Below are 10279 nucleotides of genomic sequence, written 5' to 3'. Positions count from 1 at the left end.
GAAAAATCTTAATTTTTACCACCTTCTAGTTGATTAAGCTTGGTAAATTAATATTTGTTATATTCACTTAATCTCCCTTTATTTAAAAAAATACAAGAAATGTTATATATGTATATATACACACTGAAAGTGTGTCTGTGACACACTTTAAGTTTAGGTCTTTATTTTAGTTTTCATTATTCACAACCAGTGGTAAGTTAAGACAAGAAATAAGCAGAATTTCCCTGACCTGATTACAATTTGGCTGCTTTTTTAAGAGGAATGTGGGGAGAGGAATACAGTTTTTTCTTCAAAATTAATTAGAGAAGAAGAGATAAACAGGAAAATAATACAATCCATTTTATTATTTGTAGACAATCCACTCCTGTTTTCATTTGTACTGAGTAATGAGTTCTGAGCAATTAGCATGAAAAAATGTTTTTTTATGAGTTTTGTAATTAGGAAATTAACATTATATTGCAATAAAACTTGATTTTTATGGGAATTATTTGAGCACATTTTTTCTAGAAGTACTCTGTGGTATGATTGCATTATTCTTTCCCCAAAGCAATCAATTTCTGGGCAACACACTGTGGCCTTTAGAATTTTCCCTATTTCTGACATTGGATTGAAACTTATAAATGAATTTGTCTCTTTGGGAAGCACCTAAATGTTTAAGTTCATAGTATCTGAAAAATGGATGGTTTTAGTTTAAATCTTGTTTGAATCAAAATAAGAAAAATAATTAAATTGACCTGATTTAGAGCTAAGAAGTACAATCACTTTGAAGCTATTTTAAAGAAGATGATTTGCTTTGGAATAGAAAAGAGTCCTGATTGAGATGATTTGTTTCTGTTTGAAAATGTTTTATTTCTGACACGGATAAATAAAGACTTTTTATTTATTCCATCTGTTTTAAAGTAGACACCAATACAAATTTCCCCTGCTAGCTGTGGTGAAGATATATATTTTTTAAATTTCTTAAGAATATGTGACCTATACAATGCTAACTTCATAAATGTGTTTTCAGTGATATTTCTAAAAAGCATGCCTAAAATTTGCACTTTTTCAATCCTTGTATTTCCTAGAAATAGTACGCCACATTTAAATGATATAATGTACCCAGAGACAGTGAGCATTCCTTCTTCAAGCATGAGTTCATAGCTTATGATCACCAGGCCAAATCTGGCCAGGTGCCAGATTTGACATTCTAAGGGTAAATAGAATACTTCTTGAAAGAAACTGTGTAATCTTCCAAACCAAAGACCTTCACTGTATGGCTTTTTAAAAAACATAAATTTATTTACTTTTTAATTGAATCACAGTGAGATACACACTTACAAAGTTGTTCATGATTGGATTTCAGTCATATAATGTTCCAACACCTGTCCCTTCACCAGTGTACATTTCCCACCACCAATGTCCTCAGTTTTATTCTTGCCCCTATACCCATCGACTCTATGGCAGACACTTTTTTCTGTCTCTGTCTCTCTCTCTCTTTCCTCTCCCCCTCCCTTTCTCCCTCTCTGCCTCTCTGCCTCTCTATTTCCCTCTCTCTCTCCCCACCAGCTTTTCAGGCATTATGCTTTGAAATGCAGATACTGAAAGGTTATCAGGTATAAACCTTTACCTACTTTCAATACTCAGTTCATGTCTAAAGTGATCATTTGCAACTATTTTTATCATACTAGTCCCTTCTCTATCCTAATTACCTTTTGCCCTCAACACACTTGTGGCAAGCTTCCAACCGTTGACCAGTACTCCTTCCCCCTGTTTTCCCTGGCTTTGAGTATTAGTCTCATACTACTGCCGGTCTTTTAGCAGAAAAAAACTACTTCTCTGATCCCATCATGAAATTCTGAGCCATTTAGGTCAAAAATTTAGCTAGGTTCTTTTCCCTTCTGCGGCCATCGCTGAAGTGGTAACTGCCAAAATGAAGTTCAATCCTTTTGTGACTTCTGACCAGAGCAAGAACCATAAGAGGCATTTCAATGCACCTTCCCACATTCGTAGGAAGATTATGTCTTCCCCTCTTTCCAAAGAGCTGAGACAGAAGTACAATGTGCGATCCATGCCCATCCGGAAGGACGATGAGGTTCAGGTTGTGAGGGGACACTACAAAGGTCAGCAAATTGGCAAAGTAGTCCAGGTTTACAGGAAGAAATACGTTATCTACATTGAACGAGTCCAGCGGGAGAAGGCAAATGGCACAACTGTCCATGTGGGCATTCACCCCAGTAAGGTGGTTATCACCAGGCTAAAACTGGACAAAGGTCGCAAAAAAAATTTAGCTAGGATAGGAATAACAGAACAGGTTAGCAGAGTAGGAAAGACAATGACGATAAAAGGAAAATTGGGACATTTGAAATTTTCACAAAGGGTTGTTGGTATGTGAGGCTGAAGTGGAGCCATGACAGGCTCCACTTTAAAACCAAAACTCAGCAGGCCTAAGTCTCAGTTTTCCCATTTAGAAAGTCCTGACTTGGGGCTGGAGTGATAGCACCGCAAGTAGGGCGTTTGCCTTGCAAGAAGCCGGCCGGGTTTGATTCCCAGCATCCCATATGGTCCCCCGAGCACCACCAGGAGTAATTCCTGAGTGCATGAGCAAGGAGTAACTCCTATCCCGGGTGTGACCCCCTGCCAAAAAAGAAAGTCCCGACTTTCTGGAAAACAATATCACCCTGGGCATATAAACCACAGTAGGGGGCATGGGCAGTGGCGCCCAGCCAAGTAGAGAGGGCTTAGATAGTGGAGTCACAAGACCAACCAGACAGGGACCAGAATTGGAAATATATTGCCAGTTCCTAGAAAAAAAATGCTGTCATGTAACCAAACCCTATATAAACTGCTTAGAATTCGAAGTCGGGGTCCTTGTCAAGACTCCACTGTGTTGGATGAGACTTGGACCCTAGCTCAAGCTAGCAATAAAGGGGCCTCGCATTTGCATCCTCACATCTGGTCTGGTCAATGTGTGAGTGAAACTCCCTTCCCAGAACATAATAGATAAAAGTGAGCGATGTTGGGCAAACAGATGAGCACTATTGGGGAGATAGGATGAGTTATTATAATGCAATTTTAAAAATAATTCTGCTGTGATGTTATACTGTTGCCATTCAATTTATAGGAAAACTCATGAGTTGCATAATTTACTCCAATAATGCCATTACTTAGACAATAATATTCGTAGTGACAAAAATAAGCTTACATCAAACATTTAGTAGTTTTCTGGTCAGCCCTATCTAAAAACACTATGTGTGTTGTCTTACTATGCCATGTGACCTAAATTTGCTATCCTGATGAAATCTGAGAGATAGTACAACTGGAAAAGTTGCTTGTCAGCTGAGGCTGACCCAGGTTCAATCCTTGATACTTCACATGGCCCCCCGAGTCTGCCAAAATAACCACTGAGCTCAGAGCCAAGAGTATGTCCTGAGCAATGCTTGGTTTGACTTACCTTACCATCCTAATATATATATATATATATATATATAGAGAGAGAGAGAGAGAGAGAGAGAGAGAGAGCTAGTATTGTTTTTCAGGTTGAGGGGATTAAAATACAGAAAATATGTATAATTTTCTAACGTGTAGTTTACTCTATCAAGATGCGGGCTAAGATTAAATCTAAAGTAATTAAACCCATGCTTTTATTTACAATTCCAATTTTCCTCTTGAGCAAATGTTCCTTTTAATAGAAGTCGTCCATATCATCCATACATTATTATAATAAAACTGAATAATAATCTAAGATTCCATTTAGAAGATGCTTATATTACTTGAGTAATTGTGACTTTATTCAAGATTGTTTTCTTCCATGCAAGAAATTTTTTTTGAGTTTCTATGCAGATAAAGTTTTGAATTTCTCCATAGATAGATTCTGGAGTGATGATTCCTTGGCTTCTTGCCCTGATCTTTGCAAAGTTATTACACAAAACACTCTTCATCCTACAGTGGTTTTAATTTTAGTTATGGTATTACTTGATCCATTATTCTTACAGAGAAGATAAAGAAAAGGGTTCAAACATTTGTTGTATATGGGCTGTGATGTGCAAATAAATATACAGAAATTTCTATTTTATATGATATAATTTTATTGTTATCTACGTACAGCTCTGTTATTTCTAAAATTTCTAACTGGTTTCAGTTCAACATTGAGAAGTGGTAATTTTATCCTCTCATTAAAATAAAAACATAAAAATTACATAAACACACAATAATGAAACACAGTGGGCAGAAAACCATATGTTAGTGGTTACAACAAACATCTGGATGGTGGAAAGAAGAAGAGTTAGTGATGATTGTCAAGTTAAGTGGAGTGAGCTCTAGAGGAGATGTCTGATTTGTAGACAGAGAAAGTAGAATTTAAAATAGATGAAAACCTCACCCTCCTGAGTGCACTTCTAGAATAGCTGTCTATACAGAGGTGGGGGTAGCAGAAAAGAAGACAATGTGATTAGGAAACTTTTTTTTAAATGATCACTAATTTGAGTTTGATGACCTGAGATAGTGGAACCTTCTGTAGTAGATGACCTAGAAGTCCAGAATATCAGCACCTATCTGGTCACCTGAATGAATCGTGTCAATTGGTGATGCACTCTATGTTATTAGCTATTTTCAAATGCTGATTAAGAAACAATTACTACAGAGTCTACGAAATATTAATATATGAAGCTAAAACACAGAGTCTAAAGGAAAAGCAAATTAGAGGAGAGAGCTTTGTGTGTGTGTGTGTGTGTGTGTGTGTGTGTGTGTGTATTTTGGTAGGTTAGCTTATGAGATTGTTGATCCCGTGGGAACAACCGTGATGACCCACATAACATTTTTTGAAGATCATCCTTTTTAAAGTATCAGAGAAATACTGGAGAAATAATAATGAGAGAGACCAAAATTCTAAAGGAGAGCTGCGCTGATGTGATCTGACATTCTGTGGCTGCTTTTCTCTAGGAGCATTTACTTTAAGAGGGCAGCCACAAATCCAGATTCATAATGCAGAAACTCTGGGACTTTAAGGATTTGCTGATTTTCCTTCAAACACATTTAGCAAATCTGAGGTTGTATGAGGAGAATCACGAGGGGGTAGGAAGGTTATGGATGCAGATTAAACATTCAGATATTATATTAAATAATTGTTAAATGACTAATATTGGAAACTTTAAAAGAGTGATATGAATACATTAAAAAATTTAATAATAATTATACAGTATAAAAACTAAAGCATAAATTGATCACACAAGGACCTGAGTGGTATACCACAAAGTACTGGAGCGTGCCTTGTACATATAAAGACCCAAGCTAAATCTGGCACTTCATGGCACCCCAAGAACCACTGGGTATAGCCCTGGTTTTCCCCAACACCACCTAGCAGGATAGCACTGTATGCACAGAACTGCCAGGCTCGTACGGCCATGTATAGAGATTCTGGGAGTAGTACTTACCAGGACCCCAAGCACTGATGGGAAACCACCCATCTAAATTTAACACGCAAGTACAGAATCACAAACCCGTTTGTGCAAGCAGTGTTTCTATCCGCAAACCTTCAAGTAAATAACATGCAAATTAGAAAAATAAACCTCCTCAGCAAAATTTATATTGATTTCATATCTTTGAAGTAAAATATCTTAGGATAAGATGAGAAAAATGCTATCAGTTCTTCATTTATGGTCATATATGTAAAAAATAAGTAACATCAATAAATAAGAGAAAATCAATTATAAAAGTAAGAAAAATATGAAGGTTAACTGTTTTTAATAAAAATATATTAGTGTAATTCATATTATTGAAAGAAGAAAAACTAAAATATGAGGCACAGGTTGCTACAAAAAATAAAATTTAATCTTGCTTTCTTATATAATTACCAATAATCCTTGCATTGACTATCAAAATTGTTCTGGTTAGGATAAAATAAATATTTACCCTAGGAAAACGTGTGGAAATCATTTTTCTGAATGTAAGCAGTTATCCCTAGTTAAAAACCATTATCAGAGAAAAACAAATATAAAATTCCATCTGTAATAGTGAAGGAAGTTGATTCTTTTTAAATCCTGAAGACTAGCACTGTTTCTATTCCACATTGAACTGAAAATTCTGAAAATTCTTGGTAAAACTGATTAATGAATTTGTGTGTGTATGTGTGTGTGTTTGTGATGTATGTTTGTGATGTATGTGTGTGTACCTAATAATATATATGTGTATGTTTATGAGGCATAAATATATAAAGATATATTTATATTTTTGGCATACCGAATAGCTTCCCAGGCTCTGTCATGCAGGCAGCATACACTTGGTAGCTTGCTGGACTCTCTGAGAGAAACAGAGGAATTGAACCAGGTCAGCCACATGCAAGGCAAATGCTCTACCCACTTTGCTGTCGCTCCAGTCCATCATTGCAATCGGTTAGCACTCGGTACTTATCCCTGCTGTTAGAAAAGATGAAGTCATGAAATTTGCATATAAATGGACCGACATGGAAAGTATCATGTTAAGTGAGCTCCGCCGAGATGCGACCCGGGTGGCCACACGTTTGTGCGGCCGCTCTGATGCTGATGACCATGATCCAGAGGCCAGCTAGATTACTTTTGGTACCAGCAGCTGCTTGCAGCAATGTCTCTAGATGGTGAACTAGGCCATAGCCCCATGCTGCCCCAGGAAGGGAAATGATGCAATTTCTAACATAAATCTCTCTAGACTTAGCTACTAAAATACCAAAATGCAGAACTCCCAAACCACGCAGCCACAATAGCGGCCACATGACTTCATATCTCTTCATTCTCAGCAATGGAAAACTAATTATCAAATGCTTCCTTGTCAGCAGGGCTTTTTTTTGGGGGGGAAACTCCAACAGCAATAGTGAGTTTGGTGTTGAAATATGGAATGTAATCAAGGTAAAGATAAAGTGAAGTGAAATTTATCAGCTATGCAGTCGGGGGTGGGGGGGTGGGGGGTGGGAGGTATACTGGGGGTTTTGGTGGTGGACTATGTGCACTGGTGAAGGGACGGGGGTTTGAGCATTGTATAACTGAGACATAAGCCTGAAAGGTTTGTAACTTTCCACATGGTGATTCAGTAAAATAAATAAATTTTTTAAAAAAGAAAGTATCATGTTAAGTGAAATGAGTCAGAAAGAGAGGGAGAGACATAAAAAGATTGCACTCATCTGTAGAATATAATGTAACAGAATGGGAAACTAATACCCAAGAATAGTAGAGATAAGGACCAGGAGGTTTACTTCATGGCTTGGAAACCGGCCTCAAATGCTGGGGGAAATGGCAGCTCAGATAGAGAAGGGAACACCAACTAACGGGTATTTGGAGTACCGGCTCGGGTTCAGAGGTGCAAACCTAATGTAGACTATACATTGAACACAATGGCCACTCAATGCCTCTAGTGAAAACTAAAACACCCCAAAGAAAAGAGAGAACAAAAGGGAATGCCCTGCCATAGAGGCTAGGTGGTGTGCAGGGGAGGTGGTGGGAGTGCTGGGAGGAATAATGGGATCATTGGTGGTGGAGAATGGGTACTGGTAGAAAGATGGGTACTCGATCATTGTATGACTGAAATGCAAGCACGAAAGTTTGTAAATCTGTAACTGTACCCCCACAGTGATTCATTAATAAAAAATTAAAAAAATATATAATAGAAGTCACAAATCACGAAATCCCGTTAATTGTTGATTTCTGGAGTGGGCTCAGTAACCTCTCTATTCATCCTTTCCTCAAGATTTTAGAAGTCCTTCTCAACTTGGTCCTCCCAACAATGTCACACTGGAGGCTCTTTCAGTGTCAGGGGAATGAGATCCAACTTGTTACTGGCTTTAGCATATGAACACCATGGGAAGCTTGCAAGGCTGTCCCATGTGGGCAGGAAACTCTCAGAAGCTTGCTAGTCCGTGGCCTCGCACTTCTGGGAGCTTGCTTTTAAGTCTCTCTGGATGTTGGCCGTTGATGGGATTACATACATCTGGGTTCCTCTGCTGGTACCTTCATGCGTGAGGCTTGTCCGAACGTGTGGAGAGGGGCCTCAAGCATGGCTGTAGCCAGGTTCTGGTGGTCTTCGGCCACAGGGAGCTCTGCTCGGGACGGGGAGGGAAGCTGGAGCCCATCCACTCCAAGGGGCCCCAGGGAAGACAGCCAGGCATGCAGGCAAGAGACTCTCTGCCATAATAGAAGTAACATTAGGATATTGATGGAGGGTATTGGATACTTTTGGTGTTGATATGGGAAAAAATTTGTTTATCTATACTATTAATACTATTACAACCATGTTAGCTTACATCTAAATAAAAATAAAGAATGTTTCTCCCTACTTTAATATTCCCTTTCTTATGCGGTGTGTAAGTAGCTGCTTCAGTCTCCCTTACCGTAAAGGGAGTTTACAGTAAAGGAACTCATATTTCTTAGTCCAACAAGGCAGTAGTTTGAGTCATAGACTGGAATGTGGATATGATCATATGATGGAAACAGCTGCACTCAAAATCAGTTCGCGTGGCAAGGCTAAGGACCTTTGTTCCTTCTGGAGTTCTTTTCTGAGAAATGTCATTGTCAGTAAATAGTATCATTGCTCCTTTGTAGACAGTAGCAGTACCTGGAAATTTCTTTTAATGGAGCTGTGGAATCTGGATTTTCTGCTGCTTGTGTTCCTTTTGGCAGCAAAACTGAGCTTGGTTCTCTGGCCCTTCTGCAAATTTTACAGATTGAGTACCCTTTTAAGATGTTTGGTTTTCAAATAATGCAATTAGTAAATACAGGTGAAAATACATACACAAGAATTTTACAATGTCTGTAAAAGACATTAAAAGACCTACATACATTGGGAGATTTTTTATATTAAAAATATTATTCAATCACTGTGATTTACACAGTTACAAAGTTGTTCTTGATTGGGGTTTAGTCATTCAATATTTCCTTCACCAGTATACATTTTCTGCCGCCAATATCCACAGTTTCCCTCCCACCACCCCCACCCCCAGCTGCCTCTATGGTAGTCACTTTTATTCTCTCTCTCTTTCTCTCTCTCTCTCTCTCTCTCACACACACACACAGACACACACACACTCTCTTTCCTTTTGAACATATGGTTTGCAATGATGGTATTAAAATGTTATCCTGTTTGTTCCTTTACCTGCTTTAAGCATGCAGTTCTTTTCCAGAGTGATCATTTCCATCTATTATTGTCATAGTGCTCCAATTCTCTATCTTAACTGCCCTTTCCCTCCACCAGTTGAGGCAAGCTTCCAACCATGGATCAGTCCTCTTGGCCCTCATTTCTACTATCTGTGGGTACTAGTCTCATACTCTGTTTTTTTTTTTTAATAGTCCACAAATAATTGCATTTATTCTATTTCTGTCCCTCTGTTTCTGACTTATTTCACACAGCATGATACTCTCCATACACAATAAGCAAATTTCATTACCTCATTTTTCTGAGTGGTCGTATAGTATTCTGTTGTGTTAATGTACCGTAGTTTCCTCAGGTATCTGTTGGGAGACTTTTATTATTATGGGAAAAGACACTAATGTTGTAAATAAGTAAATTATTTCCAATAAGGAGGTAAGTTCAATGCCTTTCATTATGCTGTATACTCTTTTTTTTTTACTGTTTTTGAGTCACACCCTTTGTTGCACAGGGGTTACTCCTGGCTCATGCACTCAGAAATTACTCCTGGGGGTACTTTGGGGAACATATGGGATGCTGGGACTCGAACTCGGGTCGGCTGTGTGCAAGGCAAACACTCTACCCACTGTGCTTTTGCTCCAGCTCCTGTGGTATATACTCTTCTGTTTCATTTTTCTAATGTTTGTTTTAATTGCTAAATTATCTCCCTGTAGCCTGTATTTCTTATTTATATTCCTAACATTTTTCATGGCAACATGAAAGTAGAATAAGTAGAGTTTAGAAATGAAGCTACTTAAGGCCTAGAAAACTCATGATTTAAGTTGATTGGATGATGATGTGATACTTGTTTATATTAGCAAGCATTATTTTGTTCAGTTTCATTGAGATATAACATGTTTCATGTATGTAGCATAATAGTTTGCTATCTATATACATTGTGAAATTATCACAATAAATTTATTTAATATTGATAACTTTAAAGTTTTAATTTTTCTAGTGATAAGAATTTTTAAGATATGTCCTCCTATCATTTCAGATATAAAATAAATATTAGATTGTGTATCAGTGTTAGCATCAGGTAATCTCATAAATTTGTTAGAATGAATAATTTTTTGATATTATTCACAAAGGATACCTTTGAGACTATAGTTCATTTTAAGCCACCTGGAGGCCATAGGTCAGGAACTAAATT

General features: G+C 37.7%; 1 pseudogene; it reads left to right on the top strand.

Annotated features, from left to right (window-relative positions):
• The first annotated feature begins 1887 nt into the window (after positions 1-1887).
• LOC101556258 (60S ribosomal protein L26-like) lies at positions 1888-2240 on the top strand (annotated as a pseudogene).
• The last annotated feature ends 8039 nt before the right edge of the window (positions 2241-10279 follow it).

Source organism: Sorex araneus, chromosome 1, assembly GCF_027595985.1.
Source record: "Sorex araneus isolate mSorAra2 chromosome 1, mSorAra2.pri, whole genome shotgun sequence".
NCBI classification, from domain to species: Eukaryota; Metazoa; Chordata; class Mammalia; order Eulipotyphla; family Soricidae; genus Sorex; species Sorex araneus.
This window is presented reverse-complemented; position numbering and strand designations above follow the sequence as displayed.